We start from the raw sequence: 18,265 nt of genomic DNA, 5'->3' as shown, positions 1-18,265 counted from the left end.
TTATTAAAAACTGGATCATTGGATAATGTAATTCGAGAGTTTTCATTGGCTTAGCCATCATGGGTTATGAGCCAATATCATACCATGCTCCACAAATATGGTCAGCGTCTGCGTGATTTTTTTGAACTAGGCGTTTTCATTTTTGTTTTAGTTTAGTTTTCTATATTTTGGGTTCGTTTTTAAGAAACAGTTATTCCACTCGCGCTTGTTGCATAAGAGATGTCGGAGCAGCGTGCCTCGTTGGCTATCTACCATCTCATATCCAACACACGTTCGTGGAATAGTTGTTAAATATTATATAACACCTACGGACAGTGTGATCTAGACCTTTGTTGAGTGGCCAAAAGAAAAGCAATTTCCATCCAGACTTCCTTTCCTCACCTGCATGAGCCAGACTTAGTGCCCACAATCGCAAGTAAGAAGCTGTGTTGGAGATACAACCAAGGCAGTACTCAATAGTATGGATCGCCTGGTGTACAAATACTTCACCAAAGTCAAACTGCAATGCAGGAGAAAGGAAAGAAAAACAGAGATAAGACAGTGCTGTAATGCAAAATATTACCTAGCACTATGGGCCACAATGCGTGCTAAGGATAAAACTTCAAAGCCCTTTGGACGCATTACGCGCCCACAACACTTTAAGAAACTTTTTCCGAGGACTTGAACATTCTGGTATTTATTTATTACAATTTAACGGCAGATTTACATAACAACAACAACAACAAAAACAAAAAAATAAATAAATAAAAAAATAAGCCATAAGGATAATTCTCCCGTCTATGCTTTCCAAATAAATGTAGACTGATGGTTGAATGTTGAGGTATGATGATCCCAATCAACCATTAAGGTTAAGAGAAACTATAAGAGCAAGCAGTCTATTTGTTTCAGCTTAACCCAGTCGCTGTGCTATTAAACTTAGAATATTGCTGAACTGATTTACTGATAGTATTCAAAACAATTTCCACCTAAAGCTTAAGACCTGCTTCCATGTATTGGTAGTACATCTTCAGGTGTCTGTGTAGCCAACCAGATTACGATATTTACTTGCCACATGATTTTCCCCCTATTCACTCTTTCCTGTATTTGCTGTATCAAAGGGCATGGCCCAAATCTAATCAGAATGTCCTTGTAAATAGCTGTTTAAACAGCACCCCTATCTCTTCATGAACATCCTCATGGTCGTCGCTCTGGCTGTCATGATAGATCACTTCACTGCATTCATGTTCAGCATCTCCAATGTGCACAGAAACTGGGGCAGGGCCAGCGCTGCTTGATCTTAGTCTCTGAAAACCCTAAATTAGCCTTGTCACTCAGTATTGTGTTGCTCCAGAAGATCTACAGTATACTTCACACACAAGGTTTTAGGTAAAAAAAAACCCACACAGCCCCCCAGAAATTCATGTAGCCTTAAAATGTTTGGCTTCTTAGTCCCCTACTCCCTCAGAATTTCCAGTGACCTTCCATGGAGTGGTTACTGGTATTGCATGGAACTGTGTCCACGTCTACTTCTACGTTGGCAAGAATGGGTTGGATCACAGTGCTTAACAAACTACAGTAAAGTTTTTTGGCTAGTTTAGTTCATCATACTGTTTCTAGGCAATACTGTGATGCAAAAACTTCTTTATGGTTTGGTGCTCAGCCAGATGTTTGATTGGCCAATCAAGTAAAGGTTTGGTACAAATTGAAATATGGTCTACAATGCTAAGGAATTAACCTTATTATGTAGCCAAGATTTCTTTAGTAAATGAACATAAAATCTCACACTTTCATACAATAAACAGCAGTCCCGAGTATAGGATAACCTAACAACCAAAAGTGTAATGCCAACAACTGGCCAAGCACTCCTCTTACCCCTCGCTCTTTCATGTTATGTTGGTGTCGGAGATAGAAAGGTTTCAGTAAGAGCATCCACACAACACTGCTATCACTACAAGCAATGGCTGTATGACATCCTGTTGAAAAAACAGAGACAAAAGATGTGTGCACAGTAATTAAAACCCTGCATCACAACTCAAGGTTTCTTGGGGTTTTCGATCTCAGTATAAATTTCACTCAATAGCAAATAATGTGAATATATAAGAATGTGTGAAGCAAGAATAATATTGCCTACCTGTCCTGTGTAAAGCAAGTCAGGGTCCTCGATTTTTGATCCAAACTTAAGGAACATGTTGATGAGTGCCAACAGCAAACTGGCTTGCTTAAATAAAACAGAAAAAATGTTTAATTATTAAGAGAAAGTTATATCTTCATCTCCATTAATAGTTTGACTTTCAGAAGCTGAAAAGATAATTTGCACAATTATCTAGCATTAATCACAGGCACATAAAGCTACATAACTGTCAAAGGCCTATGCTGGCAGATAATTGATGGAATGCATGCAATACATACATTCAGACAGCTGTGCAGGGATGCAATGTATGCAGAGGGATACACCTCATAGCCCCTCACACCTATTGCATGCTCGTGCTGCTAGATAGTTAATTCATAGGCATGTGAAGAGGGCCATGAAGGTACATAAAATGTGCAGAAATTTTAACACTACATAGCTCTCCAGACATATTGTGTCAGACTCCTATTTTATGGGGGAGCCCTACTGTTTGAGTGCATTGGATTCCATATTGAGAGTTCTGAGTTCAAGCTACCTAGCTGGAGACCTGTTAACCCAGAGGACGCTGTGGGAGGGGGAGGGGCAGGTGATAAATGAGTACCATTAGCTACTAGTTTAAAATAAGTTAGAATACAGATGGAAATGGATTACAACATGGACAATTTTAACTATACAGCTTCATGTACAGTTACATTTGGTGAATTGACATTGATGACAATCCACTTGTAGAAAATCAAAATGACCAGGTAACCAAAGATGCAAAACAAAAACAGAACCTGAAAGAAAGGAACAAGCTGCTGAGACATGAATCTATAGCTTACATTAAGAAACACTGAAAGACTGCACTCCCCTCTTTTGCTACAGTGCAGTTTGAGAAAGTGACCTGACCTGGAAAAATACAGCTTCTGCTGACAACTGCCCTAGGATGGGCAGATATACCCATATATGGGCTAGATAGGTATGTGCAGTTGAGTAGGGTAGCATTTTTGAGGTTCTCAATCCTTAAGGTGGCCAAACACAGTTTTCGCACATGCTTTTGCTGATGCAATTCAGTGCACACACAAGGATAGCAAAAAACAAAAATGCCATCAATATAGCAATCATTTTATTTACTCAACACCCGCACTATCTGTGCTATTTTTCTCTATAACTGAACACAGTGCATTGATGGATTTAGCCTTTTATTACAAAGATATGGTAGAAAAGGTAATGATTCAAAGAACTCAGCACTTCTCAGCTTTTTCTCTGTTGCCGAAAGAACCCAGTTAAATGCAGCGCATGTGTAGTAAGTCAAAAAATTGCGATTGGATGAAAAATTGTACTCTCGGAAATACGCCTATTTCTCGAGAACCTCTCGTTAGAATTTCACGAAATTTGGCATGAAAATACTTCAGGAAATAAGTAACTGGAGTTTTGAAAATAACTGAACTTTAACAAAGGAAATTCTAGATATTCCAGTGAACCTCAAATAAGGGATAATTGAAGATCTCTCCGTTAAATTATTAGCAAAATGGTGTTAACTTGTGAGAATCATTACAAGCTTGTTACATGCAAATTATGAAGAAAATCTAATGACTAGATTTTCTACAAAAGTAAACAAAACCGATTTTAAAGGCCTGTTTATATTTATTCATTTTGCTATGGCAATGGCACATACATCAGCTTGACCATCAAAAAACCAAAGTTCGTGTTGTTAACATGCTTGCTGCCATTTTTGGCGACCGAGGGATCCAAGGTTTTAGAGAAAAAGGTGAATGAAACAAAGATATCAAAAACTGTGTTCGGCACCTTAAGTAAGGTATCATTTTTGCGGTATCCGTCACCTTGCCACCAGGGAATTTCGCCGCCAATGAACTTGCCACCTAGAGAAGTCTCCTCGCCATCAAGCACCAAGAGAAAGATAAACTAGGGTAAAGTAGTTGAGGTGTATTAGCAGTCCGAGCGACTACAATGTCAATTGACTCGTAAGTTTGTTGCCTTGTCTGTTTGCAAATTTCGATGTCAACCTGTTGTCAGTGAAGTGATACTATGTCTAACGAGGAAACAGAGCTTTCTAGAATTCGACTACATGTATATTTCTTTGAGAACTGACTGTGTTGCTGTTGCATTTGCAGTTAAACTTACATAAGAGTTTCATAAAAAACCTTCGGCTAAATGATCAAACAACTTCAACTTTACACAAGCTATGTGAGTTATACAACTAAACAATTTTAATGTTATTAGACTGTTGGTAATTTCAGGGCGAGGAGACTTCGTTTCGTGGTGAGGGGACTTTGCTTGGTGGCAAGACTTTTGCCCCTGTTGGCATTGTGCTCCTCGTGTGATCCTTAGATAGGGTACCTAAATTGTATCAGCTAAAATTGCAGTGTGTAAATGCCCAGCTAAATGAAAAACAAATGATCTGTGAAAACTGAACTACCGTTAATGATTCAATGTAGCAAACTGGGGCGCTTATTTACTTTTGGTATCTCAAGAGAGGGTGCTTATTCGAGACAGGCCGCTTATTTCTTTTTGAGAAACAACTGAATGTTCAAGAATCAAGAAGACTGGAAAATGGACTTGTTGTCCCTGGATCCTTCCTGGCCAGAATGACCAGCTGAGCAATTGACAAAAAAAATTGAGGAAGAGATCATTCATTTGAGGAAATTATGCACTCACATGGACATAATACGCAAGAAACTCAGACGAAGACCACTGTTTTTGTAATGTGGCATTACTTATGTGAGCAATAAGGAAGATGAACCTTCGTTGATACGTGCTCTCACAGCACTGTAATATTATAACTATATTAGAATGGGGGCTCTTATCGGAATAGGGGCCCTTATAAATAAAAACACATTAAAAAAAGGGCTAAGTCTGCATACGCACGAAGTGGCTCATCAGGCCAGAGCTTATCCCGGTTTCTGTAGCATGAAGTGACTACGAGTATTTCTTCTCCCCCCTGGATGGAATGCTAATCCATCCTGGACTGGATGCTAGTCCTTCGAAACACATTCAAAGGGGGACGCTTATTCAAATAGGGGCACTTATTGGAAGGAGGGTGCTAAATTGAATCATTACAGTATCCGTTAACTTCCAATGTTACAGAAATGAAATAAAGTTGACCCATTCAAGCTATTCTTAGTTTTTGTTTTATATTTGCTTCATTCTTAATTTGGGTGAGGGATTAAGACCCTTTGTGGCACACACCTATCCCCTGGAACAACTGCATTTTAAACTCAAGGAATCACTGCAAGAGCTCTAAATGCTATCTCTGTCATGACTGCAGGTGACACACCAACTGCACTCAGTTCACGTAATTAGGACTGGTCTCAAGGTTTGAAAACTTTGTCTTAATTACATTGCACCACATATTATTCTAATAGTGGGCTGAATGCTACCACGAAGAACATTGCTTTGTAGAACACCTTCCGAAGTAAGAACATAAAATGGCTCAGTCAGTTTTTGACCATGAAAAGTTTCATTGTTTCTTAATAACTTCCGTCTGGTAATGTTCAATTAACCAAATGCCCTGCATTGATTCATTTGTGTGAAAATCCAAGGCAAGCAAAATTTTCACAAAACATGATGATGTTCAGTTGAAGAGATTCTGCAGAATATTGGTTGTCCACAACACATACCTGAGGTATAAACTCTGCTACAATATCAAGAGGCTTCTTGAAGTGTCTGAAACAATACATCACCATTATTAGCACACTCAGGACTACTAGCCGGCAATTTTTCTGACTTTTTTTCGCGATTTTTTTTCTAGTGCTTATGGAAAACACTGTGAAATGTAACATGCTTTCTCAAGGGCTGTGGTCATGAAGATGATGATGCTTTATTTTTACAAAATTATAATTTTTGTATATTTAAAAAGAAATTGATTTAAATTAATTTTGTGATTCGACATCTAAGTTACCTGTACTCAGTCAGGTGTATTTTTTGGTAAGTTACACAGCTGGCATACCTTTCAGAGGGACTAAGTTATTGGTACTGTATTGTTAGTAGTAAAGAGTACCCCTCTTATAAATGTAGAAGATGACAGCCTATAATCACCTGTGGTTAAAGAAACTCAAGCAAACACCAAACATCATATGTGCGACACCAAACACGATAGACATCTTCATTTTGAAAGAGTTGGTGAAGGTGAGCTTATTCACAGCTTCCTGCCAAATCTGGGAAAGAAAACAGACAAAACAGCACGTTGTGGTGGTCAGCATAATTCTAAACAAGAAATTAACAAACCAAGTGTCCTCTGTTTTTCTCCTAATACATTTCAGTGCTGCTTAAGCTTATATGATTCCACAAATCTTGCCTGGATTATATAGTGTATCTAGTCTCTAATAAGATCAGATTATCTACAAGATCAGCATGTTTTCACTGTGAATTTCCAGTCTCCCTTGATCTGTACTGAAGCAACCTGTGTTAGAATACACTGTACATCTCAGGTTGCCTGGTTTTACTAACTCTGCATTTACACATGCATGCAGTCTGTAAGTAATCTTTGGTCCACATTTAATACCTAGGTATTTTTTGTTGTCTGTACCCAGTCCATAATCTGTTTTTCTGGTATAGCCCACGTTATTATATATACCGCAGTCTGTGTCTTATATTCACTTAAAGTCATGGTCATCGACATGGTCTGCAGTCCACAGTCTGTGTATTAGACTGACATCATCTTCCATAATAATAATCATGTACATGAAGCATAACACAGGAACTTACTGGATCAATACCAAAGAAGTAAGGAATTCCACGGTAGGTCTTATTTGGGTCGACCATGATTATTTTGGATGTATTACCATGCGAGTCAAGGGTCTTTTTACTAAAGAACAATTGTAATTTTAAAAGTCACTCAAACTAAAAAATAATTTAAAGTCTTGAGGACTTAAGCCCGTCATTGCTTACAACTAGCACATTACCATATTTTTTTCCATAACATGCAGCGTTTCCAATATTAGCTCCTCAAGCATTATATATTCTGCAAGGAGCAATAAGCTGGGCAGGAAGTTTAAGGCACATGTAAAGTGCTAAATATCAGGTTCAAATATGAACAAGCATCAATAAACGCGGGTCTCCAACAGCAAGTTTGAAATGGACGCCAGGGGTGGTAAATGAAGAAAATGTGGTAAATTATTTATAATTTTGAACATACCTGATGTCATCCCAATCTACACTAAGATCCCATGCAGTGCCAAAGATGTTGAATGACTTTGAAAAGCAGTCATTGTATATAAGGCCAGTATAGATTGAAAACAGCCCCATCAACAGAATTATATCGCGGCCCGCAAACATGGTCTCAAACATCTGACGTGAGAAATAATATTTTTGGATCTCAATTTTAGTAACAATAAAAGAAAATTTTACAAAAAATTGTCAATCCCCCATGTAATGGAAAATTTCAATTTGGTTTCCTATTTCTATCTTTAGTTTATGTTTTAGTACATTCATTGATTGAAAACAATACAAGCAGAAATGTTTGTATTCGAAAGTGCAAATTAAAAGTTGAGGCAAAATGTTGCCATCTTTAAAATTGACTGAAATTTGTACACTGCAAACTTAAAAGGCAATCTTATTTGGCCTGTTGGGTGAACAAATAGTGAAAAATGAGAGACAACGTTATCAGTCACCACATGTTCATAGTTGTGTTGAAATACTTTTGCAGCTATACAAAGTCATGTATTTGCTCATCTACTTTAGTTTTTAAAGCGGCAGAAGCACGTAAGTGTGGTTCTAGAAAATATCCATAGTACCTCCCCCATCCCAAGGAAGGTTATTGGAAATTCCTGTAGCACAGAGGAGGGTATCTCAAATAGCCAGAATTTTATTTAGGTAACTATGAACCAAAACTCAAATTTCCAGAGGGATGGGAGAGGGGTTCAAACCAAAGCCCCTCCCCCCCCCCCCCCCCCCCGCATGGGAGGGTATGGATACTTTCTTGAACAACACCTTGTGGTTAAAATTTCTGTTAGAATTTGAATATTTGGCTTAATATGCATGAAAAATTGTGCTGCTCTGTTGAGGTCAAGACATGCGACCTCACCTCTCCTCCTTTGTAATTCTCCAGTTTCTTTTCTTTAAGCACCAACCACAATGCAAACAGAAACATGATTAACCCATGACCACAGTCACCAAACATGACCGCAAACAGGAATGGAAAAGTGATGATGGTAAACAGAGCTGGTGTGAAGAAAAGTCAACAATTTCAGGTTAGTTTTAAATACTTGTATACAATATATACACATGTTGACCTTTAGGATTTCAATTTGAATAAAGGACATTATCAGCAAATGAACATGTCAGTTGACACCATTATTTCAGATTCTTTTCGCAAAAACCATGGCATATAGTTTGGGTAAGATGGAGAAAAATGATGGCCAAACTTTGAAGTACTATTTGAAAGGCTTATTAGGATGCACTTTTATTCCTGTTACCAAAGAGTGAAAAAGAAAATACTGGTAAAATGTAGATGCCCATGGAGATAATGATTTCGGCTGGTACATGCAATTCATGCAGATGAAATAATAACAAACAATGCAAAATACCTGGATTAACTTCTTGGTATTTGGCCACTCCATAGGCATCCACAATGGCTTGAAACCCCTGAGTAAACTTGTTCGTCCTGTTAAAGGTTGGTGGCTCTTGATGGGCTGACATGCGATTCAGAATGGATGGTATAGCAGCACCACTGCGCTCTGTGCCACGCCGCAGTGCCTGCTGAACCTTATCCAAGTCACTAACTGGACACCAACACTCAGCAATAAGACATTTCTGAGTCACATCCAGGTTGAACATGTTCATGGTGTGATAAATGGCCTTGATCTTTTTTACCTTAATATATAGTAAAAGAAGTCATGTTCTGTTCAAGTCATGTACGTAGTTGTACTATAATCTCTGACGGTAGTGTAACGTTCACATAAAGTAAAGGAATAATAGAAAAAGCTTTAAATGCAAATTTAAACAAAAAACGATTGTTTCAGTAACAAAAGAAAATCACTACCACCAATGGGTTAAGCCTATTGAACTATTCCTGTGAAGAGCTGTGCATTCATTAAAGTTTGATCAAATGGCAACCGTCACATGTTGACTTTCATAACAACAACAGGGTTATAGGCAGCATTTTTCTTTGTTAGCCTGAGACATTCTGACTTCTTAAATTGTGGGACTGAGACTTCAAAGCTTTTTTTAAATGCGACCACGAGACGTTCACACTCTAAGACCTTCAGACGTCATTTATAAAACCAAACAAACAAATTAGGACTTTGAGGTTTTCTTAGCCTTGCAAAAAATCAAGACTCCATATGACAGATTTGTGAAAAAAATTGAGACTGTTAGACTTGTGAAATTAGACCAAACTTTTCAGTTTTGGGAGATGGTTTTTGAAGGACCATTCACCAATGCCTGATCTACAAGTAGATGCACTTATATCGACTATAATAGAAAGCATTCAATCACATGTAATTACTGGGACTGTGACAAAGTCAATCCACGAAGGAGAAGTCTGTTGATAAGCTGATTCCACAACTAAACAGTTGTGTCATTATTTTGTTTCAATTCACGCTGGGGCCAAACCGCCCTGAAAACAGTCATTAAGGTGTCGCAAATTTTGGTTATTTCAGTATAACCTCAAGTGTAGTAAATATCTCGTCGCGAAACTTGGCAAGTGAATAGAGGACAAATGTCCATTTTTTTTGACAACAAAATTGACAGTAAATATCAAATGATGACGTCACTGTTAATGATGTCATTCCATAACCTTGATTAAAAGTTTTTAAATTCCAACTTTTTTTTGTACTTCTTTAGAAAGAGCACAGCAAGAGTAGTTAAAAGCTGAAAACCACTTGTCCATATCTCAAAAATTAAAGGAGATATGACATTTTAAATTTTAACGGATGCTCAGCCCAAAAACAGTGACTGCCCCTCGATAAATATTTTCAAATTGAAGGTGACTGTGTTTTCCTGTTACCAATCTCACTTATGTTGCATATTTACTGTACTACACAAGTAGAACACATGTAATCCGAAAAAATCGCCATCAATGTTTTTCCTGCTCTTCTAAGCACCTCAAAACGTATTTGTGACGTCATTAGAAGTGACGTCATCAATTATTCAAACAGCAAAAACTTGTTTAAGAAGCCAAGACTAAAAAATCTAAGATGATATGATTTTTAGCAGCACTAAGTACTCTATATTACCAAATTCTCAATGCTCATCAAAGAAAACTGAAGAAAAAAAATCAAGGGGGTTGATTTTAGAAGAACAGTATGGTTCTGGGGGACACTGAAATTTCTTTAAATTGCTATAACTCGAGAAATATTTGTCATAGTGAGGAACGGTTTTCAGTATAATAGTCCCCTAGTCATGCTCTTTTAAATGATGTATTGGTGGTTTGAAATTAGAAAATTTGTATAACGTGTTTAATTGTGATCTCATCAAATATGTCATCACAATATGACATTTTGACATTTTGTTACACTTGAAATGATCAAGACAACGATCCAAGGCAGTGTGCAAAGTTTGGTAAAATGTGCAAAGAGCACAAACTTGCCCTAAATGACCATTTTGAAGGCTGTTTGGCCCCAGGGTGTTACATATGCATGCAGGGAGGGTTGATCCACTTTAGAAGAGCATGCAGCCACTCAGGGGAGGAATTGTCATTGGAAAGCTGTCAGTTAGTAGAGAGTTGACTGTATTTTACCTCTCAATGCCTGCCAATTTGCAATCTCTTCTGGTTTGCTTTCAATATCTGAATATCCAGATCATTGAATTTTGTTACCTTTATGAACCACTGTTTAATGTTCTTGGCTACAGTCACCAACAACTGCTGATGATGGTCACATGTCTCGTTCAATACCTAAGAAAATTAAAAATAATCAACAGAGAAAATAATTATTAAATCAATATTCAATTTAATATTTAAATCCTTTCAATTGCACAGTGGTAGAATACCCCATTCGATGTGCTTTTCTGTGTGCACAATAAAACACTGCTAAGCTACTCTGTGCGGAGGTGTGGTAGCCTCATGATTAGTGCACTCGCCTCTGGATCGAGTAGTCTGGGTTCGAGGCCTGGCCAGGGACATTTTATTTTGTTATACCTCCCAACTCAAATAACCTCGCCTCGGGGAACACTGAAGGTCTCAGCTAGAAACAAAATTCACTGTTTCCCCTAGGACCAGTCATTAATAATAGTGCTTAGTGTTCTTGGGCAACTGACACTTCACTCTCACAATGCCTCTCTGCACCCAGGTGTATATTTAATGGGTACCCGTGAACCTCATGCTGGGAAAACTCTGCAATGGAGTATCCCATCCAGGGGAAGAAATACTCTCATTTGTTTCATACTACTGAAACCGGAATAAGCACCGGCCTGATGAGGTCCTGATAGGCCACTTGGTTCATATAAAGACTTTTAATTACCTTTTACCTACAGCTACTATTCAAGTGCAGGTCTTGAGTGACAAGGCTTAAATCTAGAACAAAGCACTCACTGTTTGAATATTCTCAATCCTTGTATTTACTCCAATGGCCATTTCCTGCCTTTCTGCAGCAGTGTCTGGACAGGGATAAAGTACAGCCCGATATCTGAAAAAGAAATAGGTAGCATGATCCGTAGCAGTCTTCTTTTTTAACATTTCATGATTGGCAACTACTGCATATATTTATTTCAAAAAGCACTGCTGCACCTTAATTATCAAATTTCTCAAAGGTTGATGTCATGCTCATTTTGGGGGCTTCTGATCACTTACAATAAATTTGAGGACAGCTCATACTAAAAACTCACCATTTTTTTTCACTTTTTTCCATATAAGACATAATTAACTGTATATTAGGAAAATAGTCAAGAGTCTTTGTATAAGCACCAGTTTTGTAGAAGCAGTTTAGAGCTCAAGTTATTTTGAATATGTACAAATCAAATGTTTAGGATTGTGGCACTTTTGTTGAGTGCAATGCTTAGCTGTCATGACAGCAGCTCTTATTCAAGGGTGAGATTTTGAAAATTACATGTATGCATAGAGTACACAGGGTGGTCAATGTAAAGCCATTAGAATTAACAAATTAAGCTCAAGACATCATGTTCAGAAACCAAACCACAAGCAGAGATAATTTGTATTTATCCATGAGTCAAAGCTGGAATACGTTTTTCCAACTGATTGCTAAGGAACGCATTTGCCCAGAAATCAAAATCCAAATATAAAATCCTGAAATCTTAAATCAAAATAACTCAGATACATGTACCATCACTGAGGCAAACAAAAATAAAATAAAACTCTTTTACTTACCTCTCACAAATCTTCATTACTATGCTTTTGAGCTGATCGCCTTGAAAGAAAATAATGAAGACACACTTATCGACGTGGTCACTGGTACTTGGGTCTTCAAGTGGAGTCTCAATCTCTGCCTGCTTAAAGAACACATTACCACGACAGGCACGCCACAGAAGACGCTCAAATGAAGGCACTCGTTCACGAATGATCACTCCTGTCACAAATCTACGAGGAGCATATATATGTAGAAAAGACTGTTACTAAGTAATTTTACAGATATTTAAATTAATAAATTATTTATAATAAAAAATGATGAACTAAATAAATAAATACTAATAAATAAAACTTGCCATGTAATGTCAGTCATCCACATGTTGGTAAATGTGAATGCAAATTTATTTTAGTACATTAAAATTCTTTTCTGAAATGAACTGCCTGACAGGCGTAAATTGTTTTCTCTGACACCTTTTTAAACCATTTTATATGAAAGGCATTTCACATTTATATTATTTTATTAAATTATCCGTTTTTAACAATGTGCAAGTCTACACAATTGTAACTTTCAAGTCTGTGAATAATCATTCACTCGAATCTGTCTATGACCAACATTCAGGGAATTTGGGTCACTTTTAATATCTTCTAAGAGGTGAAACTTGTAACAATCTTAAAAACACACCCTAGTCTTGGCTCATCTCCTAAGAGCTGCAGCTCCATATCATCAGCTCCTGGTGGCTCATAGATCTGTTGCTGATTATGCTCATGTATATGTACAAGTAGTTCCGCCTAATCAAAGTTACCAAATGAAAACCTATGCACGGCGTAACAACACACATTTTAAGGCTACCTTAAGGTGAGGCCTTAACATTTCTAATGTAGATGAGGCACTTATAACATAAATTAATTAAATTATTCAATGAAATTCAGACATATTATTATTATGTCTTACATTTCATTGAATAATTTAAGTGTGAAAAGGAACAAAAAATGACTGTAATAGAAAGTAAGGTGGTCATATCATGTTAATGGGAGAAGCTGCATGTGACCTAAAATGTTAAGTGCGTCACCGGGACTCTGAGTTGAGTGGTCTGGGTTCAAGCCCTGGGTGGGGTCCCTGCATTGTGTTCTTGTGCTGCCAAGATATTTTACTTTCACAGTACCTTAGCCTGTTAGCAGGCTCCACGTGGGAATAGAAAGAAGGGCTTGCTCAGAGGATAACAGTAACTCTCTCCACCCAGGTGTAATGTAAATGGGTACCAGGGAATTTAATGCTGGGGGTAACCCCACAATGGACTAGGGGGAGTAGAAATACTCCTAGGTATTTCACGCCAATTTTATGGAAACCAGGATAAGCTCTGGGGGTAATTGGACCACTTGGCATGGCCTGACACAGGCTTTTTACAAGTCTTGGTCTATCAACTTTATTCAGGTCTCATAAGTTAGTTAATATAGTTACATAATTATGTAGTAAATCAATAGTAGAAATGAAAAGACCAAAAGGGATTGTGTGAACAGGAAAAGTATCCCATGAGAGGGGCAACCCAAAAGCTAGTAAAAAAAAACTGATAAGAAATCTAATCTGGTTGAAAGGAGAAAAGTGTCAATGCTTAATTAAAATTTTTAGCTCTTGTTCATGTACAGTGGAAAACATCTAGTAGGTAACAAATCAAATTCAACTTTGAAGGTACTGACATTTGAAGAATGTTACATTGAGTTTGGTAATACTGACAGAATACCTTCAATCAGCCATAATAACTGCAGTATGCATGATAAATACTAGAGTTATCTAGTCAAGGTTGAGTTTACCTCCTCAAAGAAAATATTTGTCTTGCTCAGGATATGTTTGAGTTCATTCAGCTCCAAAACTCTTGTCATGAGTGCTTCATAATTCGTATTAATGTCTTTCATTTCACTTTCAAGCTGCTCAAACTCAGCCTAAAAGACAAAACCACCTGGGAATATAATTAATGTAAACATACTGCATACTTTATAACCATGATGTTAGGACTGATTTCTGTCCAGTCAAATGTACAGCTGTAAGTCTGCAATCATACCTGAAGTGATTAACAAAATATTGGAGCTACCGACACTATTGCTTCATATCTACATACTCTGTATGGTTTAATGGCAAAATGAGTCACCCTCTGCTCCATCCGCATTATCAAGAACTGAGCTAGTGCTGTTAACATAAATATCAGCCTTCTCAATTTCCTTGTCTAGAAACCCTATCAAAATAAAAAGTATCGTATATCAGGACATTGTACACACACATAGAAACTTACAGACTACTTTTAAAAGAGTTTCACGAATAGCGTGATTGTTTGAGTTAGGGTCGCGTCATGTTCTGGGAAAAAAAATGCTGTTGGTGCCTGACATTTCAATACCCTGTGTGAGTGGAGACAATCTTCAGAGTCAAGCAAAAAATGTTTGTCAGTCGATGACGTCACAAGTGTGGTCCATTGAAACTGATTGGTCAGTTAAACCAGTTTAATTTTGAACTCATGAATTAATTTCAGCAAATTGCTTTTTCAATTCTTTTTCAATTCATAATTTGTGCAAAATAAAAAAATTTTTGCTAGGGAGGGATCTTTTAATTTACCTTCATGTTTGGAGGACAATTTCAGTTAAAAAATTAATGTTCACTAAGGCAATGTGAAAAACGTAAATACAGTGTAAATGCTTACCTTTCACACACGTTTACTGAGAATGGATCGTGGAGACACGTCAATTTAGTGGCAGATTAAAAAGGGCCATTATATAATAAATACTTACTTACTTGAAGTCCGTATTGGAAAATATTGGTCTCATTCTTTAAATTTTGCAGGTGTATCGACCTAGCTCAGCTGTGGCTTAGTCTACATGTATAAACCTGAAATAAAAAGAACTCCACCAATATTCCTCCAATATGGCCAGGCTCATGGTAGTTCAGTATTTACATATACATACCAACAACTAGTAATCTGCTCCAGAGGTCAAACCATACACTAACTGAACACTAAGAGTATCACTATTCCCTGCAGGGCAACCATTCCCAGCATAAAATTTCCCTGCTGGGGTCCAGGCGTGAGGGGGGGGGGGGGGGGGGGATGGGGGGTCAAGAGTGGAGTCCAGAAGGGGTGCAGATGGGATCCAGAAAGGGAGTCCAGATGAGGGGGGAGGTCTACGTTTTGAACCTACCCTGAACATTCTCTTAAGTTATAAACTAAGGAGAGAGATGTTGAATTCTCTTGAAATCTTTTCTGTCAGGATAGTTTTTAAGCTAACAACATGCTTTATACTCTTTCACCAAATTGCATCTCATGCTTTTCAATAAGCTTACTTAATTTTCTCTCCATCTCCTCGCATCGTCTAACTTCTTTTACAAATTTGCGCTGAAAGGCATTCACGCCTGGATTCAGCTGGTGAAGGAAAATAAGTCATATTTACTATTTATACAGTTTCAATTCACAGTAACAACGGTGTTAGCTTTCAAGTCAGAAATTTCACTGTTTTACTAATTTATTCCCAGATTGTTCAAACAATAAATGCTAGCACAATGGCAGGTTTCAGAGCATAGGCTTAAGCTCCATTGTTTGGAGGAGACAGGAGTATGTAATAAGTTTTTTGTTTTTGACTTCCTACGTGGCATTATATGTACTTTTAAAAATTATTTTGCGAGGAAAAATCACAATTTCAACACAAGGAACAGACTTTCATCAGTTGAACCACCAAAATGACACTGGAGTTTGGCCAAAAAAAGTTTTTCCTTTTTAGGTGTTTAACAATTTATAACATTATAGTTTGCCATTAGAGGTTAGAAAAATGAACTGCTACTTTATTTGTAGTTTCTATCTATTAGGTAATTTTTAAATGCAATTTCTATATGTACTTTTTACTAATGTAGTTTTTTTTATGTAATTTGTTAGATTTATTTTTACTTTTTAAGTTTTACAGGACCCCTTTGATAACATTCAACTTGTACTGATAAGTTTATTCTGTTTAAAAATTCATTTCATTATTTAGCTCTTATTAACCGAGCAGGAGGTCTGTATTGGAGAATCTTGACCGAGGTTGTGAGTGCCAACCGAACGCAGTGAGGTCTGTACACACGACCGAGGTCAAGATTCTCCCATACAGACCGACTTAGCTCGGTTATTAAGATGTTTATTATATATGGCAAAGAAGAAAACTTTAATTCGTTGAATAGAACTGGTTTGCTTGCAAATGGAGATGGGCTTAACTTAAACCTGCTGAAATTTGCTCGTCCTCTTTACTTTTTGTTTTTTTTTTTTTTGTCATCAGGCTTTTTGGCACTTCCAGAAATGATTTAGAAGAAAACAAAAGAAAACGGTGAACATTTTTGTATTTTAGTTTGCTACTTTTTCAACGCAAAATGAAACCGGTCTAGATGCTGGTCTAGATGGGAAAATCTAGACTGCGGTCAATATCGATTTCAGCCAATCAAATTCGTGAATTTGGTAGTTCCCAGTCCTTGTGAGACACAGCCACATAATAATATTTATTACTATTAGTAATATTATCATTATTATTTATTTTTATTTTTATTGTTGTTGTTGTTTTTTATTGTTATTGTTATTGTTATTCAGGGTTCGACACTAACTTTTCAACTTACAGTTGTACTAGCCTAGTGGCTAGTGATAACTTAGACGTTACTAGCCAAAACCTTTTTTAACTAGCCAAGCGTTGTGGTTGGCTACCTTATTACATGAAATTTTCACGACACGTTTATTTTGCGATTATGCTAAAATTTTGTATTTTGAATCACTTTGACTTCGCATTTTTGAGTAACACAAAATTTATTTCCCTAGCAATGTTACTTAAACATGTCTTTGAATTTAGTAAACTAACTTTATCAAAGGTACAATAACGTCAAAAGTAACAAAAACACAATGGCAGGACTTTATGTCAACAGTAACATAATGTGTTATGTTCCCGACACTGACTAATTCACGTCACTTTAGTTTCGTGATTTTTTCTAAATCACGAAATTCACAAAATTAATGCACGTGAAAATTTCAGGTAGGTCCAATAACAACAGAATTACTAGCAAGACTTGAAAGCACAATGGAAGCGACTCTCTTTAATACATAACATTGGTAATTATACTGTACTTAAACTAGTTTCAAAAACGTTCCAGTTCCCGAAAAGACTTTCAGGACTCTGTTTTTCCCTGAAACTTCCTTGAAAAAATACAGTATTGAGACCCCCAGGATGTCAGTGTAATTTAAACTGTTGAGACTTCTTTGCAGACAGATGCCATAGAAATGTTTCAAAAGCAAAACAACTATCTGAACAATACTGTAAACTGTCATTGGCAAAATTCGACTAATAAAAACGGCTGGTTTAAATGTCGAAGGAAATAAATCTTTCGCATCTAATTATTTCTGTAGTGGTAAGTTTGTAAGTATGCATACAATGACAAATTTTATCACCCATGTATTGTTACGCTAAATGGTGGCACCAAATGAAATGTTATCCCTTTACAGTTCCGCACTATTTTGCGCATGAAAAAAATTTTGTAACAAAAAAGAGCATTGATGTGTGCTTTCAGAAAATGCTGTCTTGTTTCTCAAATATTTCTTTCAACAAAAGTAACATGTTCAGTTCCCTGTTTACGTACCACCCAGTGAAAAGTAGACAAACTTAAATTTGCATACATGCTGAACGTAACAGCACATGCCCAGTACCATGATATGTCCACAATGAAATTCTGACCTTGTTTCTGAGAAAAGTGTAAATTTCATGTTTTTCTTCCTTGAAGGAGACAGAAACTAGTTCAGCCAATTTCATTTTGTTGACTGGCCAAAGTGGCTAGTGGAAATTGAAAACCTACAAGCTAAAACTAAATTTCTACTAGTCTGTGGCTAGTTGGCTACCGTTAGTGTCCAGCCCTGTTATTGTCATTGAGCACT

The 18,265-nt window shown here is 37.0% G+C and overlaps 1 pseudogene across 1 annotated transcript in view; it reads right to left on the bottom strand.

The window, feature by feature from the left end:
* The window catches only part of LOC110064751 (V-type proton ATPase 116 kDa subunit a 1-like), a 30,877-nt pseudogene that overhangs the window by 11,347 nt on the left and 1,265 nt on the right, over positions 1–18,265 (bottom strand). Inside the window, exons 3-20 of the transcript XR_016206212.1 lie at positions 15,673–15,751; positions 14,495–14,578; positions 14,160–14,338; positions 13,033–13,139; positions 12,372–12,581; positions 11,580–11,673; positions 10,866–10,943; positions 8,635–8,920; positions 8,133–8,269; positions 7,245–7,396; positions 6,815–6,914; positions 6,146–6,264; positions 5,728–5,773; positions 2,800–2,883; positions 2,111–2,197; positions 1,852–1,952; positions 1,152–1,292; positions 382–499 (exon numbers count right to left, since the gene is read on the bottom strand). The product of XR_016206212.1 is annotated as a V-type proton ATPase 116 kDa subunit a 1-like (transcript). The remainder of the gene's footprint in view (positions 1–381; positions 500–1,151; positions 1,293–1,851; positions 1,953–2,110; positions 2,198–2,799; positions 2,884–5,727; positions 5,774–6,145; positions 6,265–6,814; positions 6,915–7,244; positions 7,397–8,132; positions 8,270–8,634; positions 8,921–10,865; positions 10,944–11,579; positions 11,674–12,371; positions 12,582–13,032; positions 13,140–14,159; positions 14,339–14,494; positions 14,579–15,672; positions 15,752–18,265) is intronic.

This window comes from Orbicella faveolata, unplaced genomic scaffold, assembly GCF_042242905.1.
Source record: "Orbicella faveolata isolate gen_17 unplaced genomic scaffold, um_ofav_v1 contig_13, whole genome shotgun sequence".
In the NCBI taxonomy this organism is placed as follows: Eukaryota; Metazoa; Cnidaria; class Anthozoa; order Scleractinia; family Merulinidae; genus Orbicella; species Orbicella faveolata.
The sequence above is the reverse complement of the archived record's forward strand: the minus strand, read 5'-3'. Positions and strand labels throughout refer to the sequence as shown.